Raw genomic sequence first — 15,234 nt, 5'->3', positions numbered from 1 at the left:
ACATAAAAATTATTATTAATCTTCAGGGAAGATATAGGTCAGTGGTTCTCAACCGGGAGCAATTTTGCTGAAAGAGGGAAGTAGAGATTGACAGTTGATGGAGTGGTGTTTTGTCAGTGAATGAATTGGTGTTGGGAAGGAAGGAACAAACACATTCTTGGAAACTGGAGGAAAGGTGGTAAAGAAGTGTGGGAATGGAGGTGTGACAGGCAGTGGACGAGGTGCGTGGTACTTGTTGAAGCTGCTAGTGAGACAGTGGGATGTCTCCTAGAGGATGAATCTGGAAAGGGCTGAGAATTTGGGGGAGAGAGAGGCTTGTAGTCTGGAGTAGGATGTTGGCTTTTAAGATTTTAGAAGTATTTCATGATTGTAGGTCTGGGGAAATCTAAACTGCTCTTATGTGATTATAATAACCTTTGTCTTTTCTCCTTTCCTCCTCTGGTCCAGGCTTGGGCAGCTGGCCACAATGGCTGGTATAGATCAGTCAGATTTTCATTTACTAGGTCGTCCCTAGTAATGAATTCTACTGTTAGCAGTAGATGAATTTCATTTACTAGGTCGTCCCCAGATGAATTCTACTGTTAGTCCACCTACAGAAGAAAAGAAGGCACTTGAAGAAGATAAATCAGAATCAAAGCAGAGTGCCCCAGTACAAACGCAAAATCTCCAAGTAAGTGGACAGGACAGCACTTAATGATTCTAAGAGTGATTAGCAAAAAGGAAATGACCAAGTCAGAGAGAAAATAATAATGGTCAGTCTCTAATAGTTCACATGCTCGGGAGCTAGAAGACTGTGGAGTCCTCTCCAAATCTGAGATTAGTAAATGTGGGCCCATTTCATGATACTGTATTGTTGTATATAAGAAAACTGGAAGTTCTTTAGAAAATTTATGAGTTAAAGCAAACTCTCCTTAATGAAGAAAGAAAACATTACAGAAAATATTCCAAATTTTAAATTGTATAAATGTCTATTCTATTCATATTTTATCTAGGTTTCTATTTGTATGCAGTCAGCTTACAATGAAGGAACACTAATGAAGGTACACGTACTGACAGAATTTTAAAAATGAGTAATCTTGACATAGCTAATACGTAAGATATTATAGTGACTCACCTGGTCATGGGAATGGGAGGGGAAACCTGTCAGCTTTTTCTCTAGCCTTACTTGGAGCCCCCTTCGCCCACCTCAGCCAATCTCAGACTGGTCTTGGGAACTGACAGCTTGAGAACACAGTCTGGTCACAAACTATACACTGTTTACATGTGCCTGGAGGATAGAAAAGAAATTAATTTTCTTACAGAGTAGGGTTTCATTTTTAGTGAGGGAAAGGAAATGGGTAATAACTACCCCAATCACCAAAGTCTGAAAATGTAGCGGACATAGCCTTGGATATAGCTAGGTTAAGTTGAGAATCACTTGGCAAGATACAATTAGAAAAAAACTGGCTCTGAAATCTTCTGAATAATCAATTACTGTGTTAATAATAAGATCACAGAATAACATTGAAGTTTTGAACTCTACTTTTTAATGGTTGGCTTTGTTCATCACTGAATTTTTGTCTTGTCTTTTGTCTTTCCCTCCAGCTTCAGAAAATTACAGGTGATGCTGGGCTTCCTTTGCCTCTCAACTCCTTCCATGTCCCAGTCTCTACTCAGGAGGCCTTAGAAACTTCCAAAGACAACCTGGGGGTTGTCAGCGGCAGGAGTCTTTTGAAGATTTCATTGCTAGAACATGTTCTCCCTTCAGCAGATGTCATTTCTGGAACTGGAAGTCAAAGAAAAGAAGAGGAATTATCTAGAAATAGCAGGTCTTCTTCAGAGAAAATGAGCAAAGCAGGTGAATATACCAAAAAATACTCTGCTAAGAAACAACCTGGGAAGGACCTGCATTCCTGCTCTGACTCACCTGTAAAGCAGAAAAGCAAAGGAATTGGGCAAAAGAATTCTTTGGTTAATAAACCAATTAAAAGTGAGTCTTCGAAAAAACACATTTCTGTTAAGAAAGAGAGTAGAATAGTGACTGTTTCATCAAAGACAACTAAAAGTAAACTCAGTCTACTAGAACATTCTGAAAGTGATACTCTTGGATCTGATTGTGAATTTTAAGAAAGCATCCATACTCTATCACGCCTAACATAGGACTAAATCTTTTAAAATTATGTTTTTGCCTTCAAATTTTAATAAATTACTTATGTTTTTATTATAGCATATGGTGTTTTCAATTACTTGACTGGAAGCCATTAGAGAAAGATTTATCTATACTTTTTTATTATAATGAAAGTTTTGGTGTATTTTTCCTTGTGACACTTTGCACCATTCATTCAGCTAGTGTTTACTGAGGTCTTCATATGTACAGTACTTTTCTGGGTGCTATTGCTTTCAGTGAACAAAATAAAGCCTTTACTCTCCTGGAACTAGCCTCTGTGGTGGGACAAAACGTAAACAACAAAACAGGGTAAGGGGTAAAATGAGATGGGAATAATAAATGGAATAGTTTTACCATTTGGTTAAATGTCAAACTATTATAAATTACATGGCCAGAAGCCATTGACGTATTTTAATTCACAATAACCAGAGAGCCTCAAACATTTACCAAGGCACTTAACCATGTTTATGGATTACAGCAACGCTATGAGGTTGGGAACTATTACCATCCCCATTTTTTTTTTTTAAACATCTTTATTGAAGTATAATTGTTTTACAATGGTGTGTTAGTTTCTGCTTTATAACAAAGTGAATCAGTTATACATATACATATGTTCCCATATCTCTTCCCTCTTGCATCTCCCTCCCTCCCACCCTCCCCATCCCACCCCTCTAGGTGGTCACAAAGCACGGAGCTGATCTCCCTGTGCTATGCGGCTGCTTCCCACTAGCTATCTATTGTACATTTACCATCCCCATTTTATAGATGAGGAGTCTGAGGAGACATTATGTGAGTTGCCAAGAATTACACAGCTATAAGTAAGTGGTAAGCTGCGATTTGACCCGAACCCATGCTCTTTTTTTTTAAAATGTACAGACTTTATTATGTTTCATTTGTTTCTGATTTATGTGATTTTTTTCTTTAAAGATTTTTTTTGATGTCGACCATTTTTAAAGTGTTTATTGCATTTGTTACAGTATTGCTTCTGTTTTATATTTTGGTTTATGGCCGCAAGGCATGTGGGATCTTAGCTCCCCGACCAGGGATCAAACCCTCACCCCCTCCATTGGAAGGCGAAGTCTTAACCACTGGACCACCAGGGAAGTCCCCCTTATGTGATGATTTTTATGGCAATTTTTTTAAATTTTATTTTTTATTGACGTATAGTTGAATTACAGTGTGTGTTAATTACTGCTGTACAGGAAAGTGACTCAGTTATACATTTATATACATTCTTTTTCATATTCTTTTCCATTACGGTTTATCACAGAATATAGAATATAGTTCCCTGTGCTCTACAGTAGGACCTTTTTGGTTTTTTTTAAATACATCCACTTTTTTAAAAATAAATGTATTTATTTATTTTTTTATTTTTGGCTGCGTTGGGCCTTCGTTGCTGCACACGGTCTTTCTCTAGTTGCGGTGCACAGGCTTCTCAATGTGGTGGCTTCTCGTGTTGCAGAGCACGGGCTCTAGGTGCATGGACTTCAGTAGTTGTGGCATCAGGCTTAGTTGCTCTCTGGCATGTGGGATCTTCCCGGACCAGGGCTGGAACCCGCGTCCCCTGCATTGGCAGGCGTATTCTTAACCACTGCGCCACCAGGGAAGTCCCATGTAGGACCTTTTTGTTTATCCATCCTGTATATACACCAGTTTGCATCTGCTAATCCCAAACTCCCAATCCAACCCTCTCCCACCCCCTCCCCCTTGGCAACCACCAGTCTATTCTCTATGTCCTTGGTTATGTTTCTGTTTCACAGATAGGCAGAACCCAGGCTCTTAATTACTTTGTTATCCTGTTTCCTTGTTAAGAGAGGAAGGATTTAAGGAAGGCACCGAGAGAGAAGCCAGTGAGCACTAGAGGTGCAAAAGAGTGGGGCTATCAGAAAGCACACCTGTCTCCTTCCCCCATCTGAGCTGAATTTTTAAACGGCAGAGTATGTAAGAGTATGTGATGACACATCTCTGGATTAAATTATGTCTCCCTGGTAAAACATGTACAGATAAGTCTTCAGTTCATTCAGACTGAAAGGTGAGATCAGAGAAGAGCTGGAGTGTCAGATTTCTTCTAGAAGTTCCTGCCTGATTGTTACTAAGAGGGCTACTACAGTACTAGTTAGTTCATTAGTCATGGATTGAGTGTCAGAGGAGCGAAACAATGAGCAAGATGTAGCGTTGGCCCTTTAGCAGTGGAGTGAGAGGGGAAGACACACAGCAGATGTCTCATCCTGCACGTGACATGCTGTGACGGGCACATTCAGGGCGTTTCGTCAGTGTTTGTGGAAGAAGAGGGGGAGCTGTGAGGCAAAGAAAAGTCATCGAAAGAGGCAGTCCCTAAGCTAAGTCTTAAAGGACTTGTGAAAAACTGGTGAGTCAGCCGGTGAAGGGCAAGGACACTTAAGGCAGAGAGGACAGCGGAAGTCCAGAGCCGTGAGTGTGCAAGGGGTGTGTTATGGAGCCACAGGCACAGGCTCTGGAGCATCAGTGCAGTGTCACCAGGCAGTGGCAAGCGCCCCTAAAGGAGGCAGCGAGGAGGAGGAGAGCGGGTCTTAGCCATCCATGTGCGTGGAGCTGGTTTCCTCAAAAAATAGCTAAGAATGGAAAGGACAAGTTCAGGTGGCATTTTAGACCACTGACGTCAGTATGGATGAGGAATCTGAAGAAGCCTGGAGACAATTATGCCCCACTCTTCTGAGGAGCAGTGTTTTTTATTTTCGAGTGGGACTTTCACGCTGCCACCTCCTCTCCTGTCCCTACTGAAAGGTTTATAGGCCGGCAGAAGGGAGAACCTGGCTTAAGTAAAGGTAATCAGGTTTCTTTACTGCACAGCTTCTCGGGGCTGTTGTAGGCTAATGTTCATTCTGGATTGTCACAGCAGGCGTATGGTACACAGCCATCCTCAAAGCTATTTGACTCTAGAGTCCTTTTTTAATAGAAGTGTCTAACAACTGGTTCCAGCAAACAGCAATTTGGTAACTTCTAGACCAGGTAATAGCAAGAAGAAAGGGGTCTGAAATAAGGTATAGATGAAGGGAGGAAATAAGTTCTAATTGTATTTAGGAAATTACAAGCAAGACTTGATCTTGGGAAGTAAGGAAGAAGTAGGAGGCGGAGGGTGAACCCCCATCTGTGCGACTAAGGTTGGGTGGTGGTATCAGAGTTCGGAAATAGGGGATAAAGAACTGAATTGGGGAAAAGACTTTAGTTCTGGACATGTAGAATTTTAAAGCACCTGTAGAATTCAGGAGACAAACTGGTAGATAACTGGACCTGCATGTGAAGACATGGAAAGATAAAAATTTGAATGTCATCAGCACTTAGCAGTCATTAAAATCATGAAAATGGATGAGACTTCAGAGAATTGTGAGTACTGACAACGTTTAAGTAATAAGCAGAGAAAGAATTCTGGGAAGGAGAGAGGTGATAGAGTTTCAAGAAGGAGGAAGTAGATGACAGTGTCATCCTTCAGAGAATGTAAGTGTCCATTGGATTTGGGCAGTTAGGTCCCCAGTGACCTTAGAGCAGTTCAGTGAAGTGGTGGACAAGAAAGCCAGATTGCAATAAATTGAGGGTGTAGGGCTGCCTGTGGGGGCCAGGTGGGGCTAGTGAAGACAGTGGGAATAGGCTACTCTGAAGGAGCTTGGATGAAAAGAGAAAATAATTAGCAAAAAAGAATTTTTTAGAATGAGAAGGACTTATATCTTATATGTTGAAATGAAGGAACCAATAAAGGAGATCCTGAAGATGTAGATAATAATTTAGAGAACTGGGGAAACATGGACATATGAATAAGAAAAAAACCTTGCACAGTATATAAAAATCACTTGTATCCTTCGAGTTGGATGGATACTGGTAAGTTTGGGAGGAAATAAAGGTAAGAAGAGATAGAAGTTAAATGAGTTTATACTGATAGGCTCAGTTTTCTTTGACACAGATTTTTCAGAGACACATATATACACATACATAATTACAGTTTTAAAATTCTTTCACAGTTACATGTTTTATTAATCATGTCTGAGAAAAGTCATTGATTTTCATTTTGTACAGCACTATCTTGTAAGGACAAGATACAGTGACAACTTCCAAGCTTTTTCATATCGGAGCTGGAACTGAAAGTATCTCCATAATTGAATTTTCACTTCTTATTTGTAATCAGTTTATCCTTAGGAGGATACTTTCATAGTGTTTGATCACAGATGAGTTTGGGCATTGCTATCACTCAATAATGTTAAGCATCTGTCAGGTTCTCTCCTATACTATATATTAATTTTTTCTCCATTACGCAAATATTTATTGGCGGCCTGTGGGAATAAGATACACCTAGGTCCTCTTTCCTTGGTATATTCACAAAAGCCTCTGAAACTAAATTTCCAAGTCAGGCCATACTAAGGCCTGGCATAATAAGTTTTCATCGTTAACAGTTTTTTTGTGTTTGTGGGTTTATTTTGTTTTTATTTTTTTGAAGCAAGGATAAGAACTGTCTTAACTCAGTAGTTGTCCATTGATGAATAAGTCAAAGAAGACACTGATGAAGCATGGTACTTTGAATATCCTTTCCACAGAATAGGTAATGGGCCGTCCTGAAACTCTGGTGAGATGCTTATCATTTTCAGATTTTGGAGTGGCAGAGAAAACCCTATTACACCTTGAATTATCACTAGAAACATGAATTCAGCCAAATAAAAACAGTGCCTCTGCCTACTGAGGTTGTCAATTTCCATCTTAACAAAAGTGACATTTCTCCTTTAGATTAAAATCAAGAAAATCCCCTGTCCAGGATGCAATAATGGGGTACAAGAAAGAGGAAAACTGAAGGTATTCCCTCTTTACACCTGAACAGTGAATTCATTCTGATATCAAATATTTGTTATGATTCTGCTATGACCAGGTGCTTTATTGTGTTTAGAGATCAAGTTACTGTTCATTCTTGGTAAGTAAGAAAAATCCATGTTTTAGGACTCTGAATAGTAACTTTATATATTTTATATATATATTAAAAAAATATATATATATTTTTTTAAAAAAAAATATTTTTAAAAAAAAAAAATATATATATATTTTTAAAAAAAATATATATATATATTTTTATATATATTTTTTTATATATATTATATATATATATATAAAATATATATATATATAAATATATATTCCACTTATTCAACAAAATTGTAATTTTCATCATCTCTTACGAATGATGAACTGTATTTACTCTTTGGAAAGGGCTTCTAGGGAATTAAAGTCTCCATATACTTTTTATATAAGACCATGGAAACCAAATTCTCAACTGGGAGCAAACTTAGGTTTTGCTATGAAGGTTTATGCTTGCCTGGCCTTAGCGTGGTAGGCCAGGAACTCAAGGTGGAGTTTTTTTCCTCTAAGTTACTTTCATTGATGCCACCCTGAAAAAATTTGGAGGGAGTATTTTTTGAAATAGCTTTATCTCAGTAACCCTTTAAAAATGCTTCAGGGTATGGGGAACATAACTGTCAAAATGTTCAAGCAACTCTTGTTGATTTAAGTGTAATTGATCAGGAGCAATACAGGAAAGAGCTGGGTACAAAAGACAAAAGGCCCGAGGCTATTTCATGTATAGTTTTTGGCTTATTGTACAAAACAGAGAAAGTCTCATACACTCACACAGCCAAGGTCTCCTACTGTTCTCTCCTTTTAGCATAAATAAAAGAGAGCTAGTTTCTCAATAGCAGCATTCTATCCTTAAGTGAGTACACAGTGATATTCTAATGGTCTCTGGAGCAGGGAATAATTCCGTGGCAGCTCTGACCTCCAGTCACCGGGCTCTCTGTAACTTAAGTCTTTCATGGCCAAGGACTATAATCATTATTTCGATTTCTATTTAGCATCTCAAAATTGAAAGGATTCCATGGACAACAAAACAGTAAGTGATTTCATGAAGTGTTTTAGTATGGATAAAATAATAAACTATAAAAATACAAATCATCAGTAAAGCTTTTTCTTTCCAGAGAACTATATTCAGAAATTAATGCAAGCATCTAAGGTGCGCATGTGTGTTTTTTCACCCATGATCATGTTTGTGTGTGTGTGTGTGTGTGTGCATTCCACTGCTACAGGAGACATGCAAAATAATATCAGATTTGCTACTATATGAAGTACTGGTTTCTCCCAAGAGCTGTGTGCTCGCAGGGTTCGTTCAGGAAGGTGAGTGCCCTACCACCACATCGCAGTCATATCTCATCACCTTCGGCAGGAATAATTTACACTTTAACCTTACATGCAGGCGTATTAAATTAGTATTACTCATCAGAACTTGCTTATTAATAAAACAAGCTGAATTAGCCACTGCAGAATCATATTTGGAAATCCAATGACAATTTTACATTTTTAATAAAGGCTCAGAAATATTATTGCAGAGCAGGGGGTACAGAAAACTGTGGTCAAATTTGACATTCATTAATAATTGAAGTGTGGAACGTGACAGGTGAAAATTGATATTGATTTCTTTCCTCTGATATTTGGAAGAGTTCTAAAAGGTAAATAAAATGAGATAACAAGACATATCAAGTCTCACTGATTTCTTTGATCACCTCCTCCCCACATATCACTCCTTCGCCTACCATGTTTTGAATAATTCAATGCCCATAGTCTTTCCAGTTCAGTGCATTATAAAACACACTCAAGCTGGGTTTCAATCATATTAGACTGAAAGCTGAACTTTTTATGAAGGATTATTTAAAACAAAATGCATCTTGAGCCCAACAGCCTTTGAAACCAAACAATCCTGGGAGTTCAGTAAGGAAATGTCAACACTGTGGAGAACTTTTGGATTCAGAAAATTCAGTAATCCTATTTGATGTATGTTAACCATATCAATATTAACAACCTTCTGCTTGATTTCAGCACTGACTTGAGAGCTGAGTTACTGATTTGAGAGCTGAGTTAACTAGTTGTGAAAGCACTGAGTTGTTCTTGGGTTGAACTTGACCTGCCTCTGGGAATGCTCTCTGTTCTATCCATCTTGAAAAGCTTTATTCAAGTGCATTTCTCTGCCTTCCTTCTTCTCATCCGCACCCCTTGGGAAAATGAAAGATGCTCAAATATAGATGTTAACACTGCAGATGCTCTGTTTGGCAATGGTGTCTTTCAGCTTCCCAATAAAAAATTATATTGCTGACCACCCATTTGACTGAAAAGTGACTCATTTTACTGACAGATATATGGATTGAGATGCCAAAAGAAATAGGTCATTTAAAATTTCCTTTTTAATTTGAAGTCATAGCTTTGTGTTGCAACACTACTTGTTCAAAAGTTACATCATGAAGGTTCCTTCCTATGACCTCCAAATAATTAATCAAAATGTTCTTCAATCGGCTATATAAAAAGCAAGCAGAATATTCCTAATTATCAATCTTTCTCTTGAGTCATATAGTTCTTGTAATTTCAAGGAAGAGAAACTCAAATGTAAAGTGTTACAATAGCCAAGCATACCAGCACTGTTATCTAACCATTCAGCAATTTTCTCTGCCAAGTCACTCTGAACCTTAGACTACTGAGAATGTCTTTTTAATTAATTTTTAAGGTTCTCCTCTTTTGAGTTAAAAAATGGTCACAATTTTATAAGTAAAATTAAAGAAAAAACACAAAATACACCATCTGAGATATTTCCATTAGGCATTATATATATATAAATATACATAATTTTAATATATATACATATATAAATGCACTGGGATAAATCTCCATCTTCTGTGTCAGTCGGACATAGGTCCATTTTCTTAGGAATAGGGAACTCCTTTCACAATGGAAGTGAGGAAATTGGCTGGACCATCCTTCTTGAATATAATTCCATGAAGCCGCCATTTAAGGTTGTCTGGATCTTGGTTCCTTCTAGCAATCTACTACTCCAACGGTGTGTAGTTCATCAAATTCAGGTCTTTCTGAAGCCAGGCTAGAAATACAAAGTGAGGTGGACGACTAAGGTAACTGACCAAAAAGGAGGAGGAAGAGAGCAAAACAATTTCCCAATTTCATTTTTTCCCATATTCTCTGTGCTTTACAAGGGAAAAAAATATTTGGGTCTGAGTTCCTTTCATTCTTAGCCATTGTTGGTTCAAAGTCTGGGGGAAAAAAAAAAAAAGGTAAAAATGAAAATATGGAGTCCAGAATTCCGTTAGCTCTCTTGCATGCAATATCACAACTTAAAAGGTCTTCCAAAATGAAGGGATAAACTTTAAAAAATATAGCCCAATCTTTTCAATCTAAACAAGTAAACACTAAAAATATATTTTAGAAATCCAGCAAACACACTAACCACAGTCAAAGCAAAGAAAGGCTTATGGCTTACCAAATGACAGTGGCTGTCTACAAGAGAGATAAAGAATACTCCAAAATTCTATCTGACCTGGCAGAGCTCAGCACAGCTACTATTCTTCTTTCCTAAAAGCAAGGCATAAAGAAATTGAATAAAACTTGCCAAAATGTCACCTGCTGCCTCCAAAAGCAGATTAAAGAAGGGAATGTCCAGAAATCAGGATGAAGAAAACTACTTAGAGAAGCCCCTTCTCCTATCAGTGGACCACCAGGGTTTATCTGGGTAATAAAATGATAATAGGCCTTTTTGTCATCTTCTTTTTATAATTTATACATTTAAATTTCAGTTAACATTTAAAAAATATCCAATCAGAATGACAGGCATTTCCAGAAGTATCAGTTTTTGTAATCCTCACCCTTTTACAAATGTGAAAACTGAGGCTCAGTATAGCTGTCAAGAAATTTTCCTAAATCATTGAAGCTGTAAATTTGGGACCTAAGTCTAAATCAGTTTCTCATTTTATCTTGGCTATCTTCTTAAAATTCTGTTTAGGGACATGGGGAGAGAGAAGGGGAAGCTGGGATGAAGTGAGAGAGTGGCATGGACATATATACACTACCAAATGTAAAATAGATAGCTAGTGGGAAGCAGCCAAATAGCTCAGGGAGATCAGCTCGGGGCTTTGTGACTACCTAGAGGGGTGGGATAGGGAGGGTGGGAGGGAGACGCAAAGAGGAGGGGATATGGGGATATATATATACGTATAGCTGATGCACTGTTATACAGCAGAGACTAACACAACATTGTAAAGCAATTAAACTCCAATGAAGATGTTAAAAATATATATATGAAAGCTATACTATAAAATAGATACAGTGATAATATATCTGAGAGGTGGAATTATGGCTGCTTTTTAATCTATTTTTGGATTATTTGATTACTTGATTTCTCTATAAAGAATATGAATCCCTTGTGTAATAAAAGTTACTCAAAACCAAAAAACAAAACAAAAAAAACCCAATTCTGTTTAGGAAGAGAGGACAGAATGAAGGTTTGAGCATAGAAATCATCTAGAAATCACTGAAGATACTGGGCCTGTAGTGCAGTTTCATTTGTAGTGGGTTTGGCTTACATTCTTATGTTTAGTTTTATTTCTAAACAACTATCAAAGAAGGAGAAGGAAGTTGGGTAATATTTGCATTTGCAACTAATCAAAGCAGAATTGCTCTTAGCTTTAACAAAAAGATCGTTTTGTGATCTCAGATTAACATCTTTATTCTTAAATGGAGCATAAATAACATTTATTGGCTAAGATTATTTGCAATAAACAAGACTGTTTACTGTTTACCACCTAGCAGATGACTATTTGTAAGTCTCTCTGAGTATGCTAAAAGCTTATACTGAGCTCTCATTTTACCAGAGTGAATTTAAATTAACTTCAGCAGCCAGAATTAATGAAACCGGGTAAATGATGCAAAGATATTCCACAGAGTATTCTGTTTTAATTAGAGATACAAAATGTGAGTCATTAGAGGTTTTTTAAAATGTTGCATTCTATTACTTTCTCATATTTTAAATCTAGGAATATAGATGAAAACTAAAAAATGTTAGCCACCTTAGTTCAGTTTTTAATGTATATCAGCTCTGAATTTATATTGAGTGAATAGTGAAGAGTCTGAATGAAGAACATAATCTGGAGGCATTCAGGTAGAAGTCATAAATTTTATTAGAAGTTGAGTATCTGTTAATTAGCAGGCAGCTATATAACTTAAGTATAAAGCCACTACAATTCAAACATTGTAGCATTACTACATGAATGAACACATATACAAATTAAACAGAAAAGAATATCCACAAATAGTTCTAAGTATGTCTGGGAAGTTTGATTGTGATAAAGTCAAGTTATAATCTTTAAAATTGATGCCTAGAAAACTACACACCCATTGAAAACTAAAGTCTGTACCTCACACTACACACCAAAATAAATTACACCAGTTGCACATGTAAGAAGCTTGCAAGTTGCCACTTTATCCTAACAAGATGCGTCTTTTTTTTAAATAAATTTATTTATTTATTTACTTATTTTTGGCTGTGTTGGGTCTTCGTTTCTGTGCGAGGGCTTTCTCCAGTTGCGGCGAGCAGGGGCCACTCTTCATCGCGGTGCGCGGGCCTCTCACTCTCGCAGCCTCTCGTTGCGGAGCACGGCTCCAGACGCGCAGGCTCAGTAGTTGTGGCTCACGGGCCCAGTTGCTCCGCGCGGCATGTGGGATCCTCCCAGACCAGGGCTCGAACCCGTGTCCCCTGCATCGGCAGGCAGACTCTCAACCACTGCGCCACCAGGGAAGCCCAAGATCTGTCTTTTACAAATGTTTTCTCCGACTCTGTGGCTTGTCTTTTCATTATCTTGATAGTGATTTTCACAGAGCAGAAATTTTCTATTTTAATGAAGTCTAGCTTATCAATTCTTTCTTTCATAGATTGTGCCTTTGGTGTTATATTTTAAAGGTCATTGCCATACCCAAGGTCATCTAGGTTTTCTCCTATGTTATCTTCTGGGAGTTTTACAGTTTTGTGTTTTACATTTAGGTCTGTGGTTCATATTGAGTTAATTTTTGTGAAGGATATAAAGTCTGTGTCTAGATTTTTTTTTTTTTTTTTTTTTTACTATGGACATCCAGTTGTTTCAGCACTATTTGATGAAAAGACTATCTTTGCTCCATTGTATTGCCTTTGTTCTTTTGCCAAAGATCAGGTGACTGTATTTATGTGGGTCTATTTTGGGGCTCTTTATTCTGTTCCATTGATCTATTTGTTCTTTCACCAATACCACCCTGTCTTGATTACTGCACCTTCATAATAAGTCCTCAAGCTGGGTAGTGTCATCCCTTCAACTTTGTCCTTCTTCAATGAGGTGATAGCTATTCTGGGTCTCTTGCCTCTTCATATGGACTTTAGAATCAGTTTGCCAATATCCATAAAATAACTTGCTGAGATTTTGATTGGGATCGCACTGAATTTCTATAGATTAAGTCGGAAAGAACTGACATTTTGATAATACTGAGTCTTCCTATTCATGAACATGCAATATCTCTCCATTTATTTAGTTATTCTTTGACTTCATTCATCACGGTTTTGTAGTTTTCCTCCTATAGAGGTTGTACTTATTTTATTAGATTTATACTGAAGTATTACATTTTTGGCAGTGCTATTGTAAATAGTGTGGGGTTTTTTTAAACCTATTCCACTTGCTCATTATTGGTATATAGGAAAGCAATTGCCTTTTGTATATTAACCTTGGATCCTGCAACCTTGCTATAATCACTTACTAGTTACAGGAGTTTTGTGTCAACTCTTTAAGATTTTCTACATAGATGATCATGTCACCTGTGAACAAAGACAGCTTTATGTCTTCCTTCTCAATCTGTACACCGTTTATTTCCTTTTCTTGCCTTATTACATTAGCAAGGACTTGCAGCACAATACTGAAAAGTTATAATAAAGGAGGACATCTTTGCCTTGTGCTTAATCTTAGTGGGAAAGCATTGAGTTTCTCTCCAGTAAGTATGATGTTAGCTATTGGTTTTTTTGTAGATCGTATTTATCAAGTTAAGAAAGTCCCTCTCTATTCCTAGTTAACTGAGAGTTTTTCTCATGAGTACACACTGGATTTTGTCAAATGCTTCTTCCGCATGTATTTATACGTGTTTTTTTTTCCTTTTTTTGTCTTGGATGGATTATATTAATTAATTTTCAAATGTTGAACCAGCCTTACTTACCTGACACAAATCCCGTTTGGTCATGGTATATAATTGTTTTTATACTTTTGTGGCTTCAATTTGCTAACATTTTGTTGAGAATCTCTGACACAATTTTTATCACATTTCTACTATAAAAGGTTTGGGAGTCTAACGAATTTAAGCTATTAATTAGTCTTATCAAATTGCGCTTTTTATTCAAAGATACACCATAGCAGAACCCTGAGGGAATGGATGGGGAATGGTAAGGCCTGAATTTACACTTCTTTTATTCTTTATACCCTGAACCCGTCTCTCAACAAGTGTTTACGGCTGATGTTTATTTTTTTGGAAATTAGACATAGCTCACTCCATTCATTCATTCAACAGATTCTACAGCAGAAGGGAGGCTTCTAAGGAGGTAGCATGTATTAGTGGGGCTGCAGGTTATTACAGGGAATCCAAGCAAGGCCTCATAATGGAGACGGTGATATTTGAGAAAAGACCTAAAAATGTGAGTGGATGAGTACTGTAGATAGTAAAGAGAACAGCAATTCAGGTAAAGGGAACAGCAAGGGAAAATGTCTGCCTACTATACTTGTTGAACATCAAGGACTAAAGAGTATAAGGTGTTTGGAAAAGAGTGAGCAAGTAGTAGAGGCAGAGGAGATGAGATCAAATATATAATGTGGAGGGTAATCATGTAGCAACTTTCCAGAATTTTAAGAACTTCAGCTTCAACTATGATGAAGGGGAAGACACTGAAGTCACATAGTTCTTCAGACTTAGATTCTCAAAGGGTTCTCCGGCCACTGTGTTAAGGACACATTTCAGAGGGATAATAATTAAGATGACAGACAACAAAATCTTAATCCTGAGTGGTAATAGTGGAAAAATCGAGAAACTGTCAAATTCTGGTTCTATCTCAAAGACAGGGCCAACACATTTTGCTTCTGTATTGGATGTGAAAGGAGAGAGAAAGGAAAAAGTCAAAGATGAATCACATTTTGTAACTGAGCACCAGGAAGAATGGAGCTGCCCTTTTCTGTTTCGGAAAGTCTACA

At 37.4% G+C, this 15,234-nt stretch overlaps 1 pseudogene; it reads left to right on the top strand.

Annotated features, from left to right (window-relative positions):
* Nucleotides 1-447: 447 nt before the first annotated feature.
* On the top strand, nt 448-4,699 carry LOC133083809 (centrosomal protein of 78 kDa-like; annotated as a pseudogene).
* The last annotated feature ends 10,535 nt before the right edge of the window (nt 4,700-15,234 follow it).

This window comes from Eubalaena glacialis, unplaced genomic scaffold, assembly GCF_028564815.1.
Source record: "Eubalaena glacialis isolate mEubGla1 unplaced genomic scaffold, mEubGla1.1.hap2.+ XY scaffold_668, whole genome shotgun sequence".
Taxonomy (NCBI): Eukaryota; Metazoa; Chordata; class Mammalia; order Artiodactyla; family Balaenidae; genus Eubalaena; species Eubalaena glacialis.
Note: the sequence above shows the minus strand (reverse complement) of the source record. Positions and strands in the feature narration are given on the sequence as shown.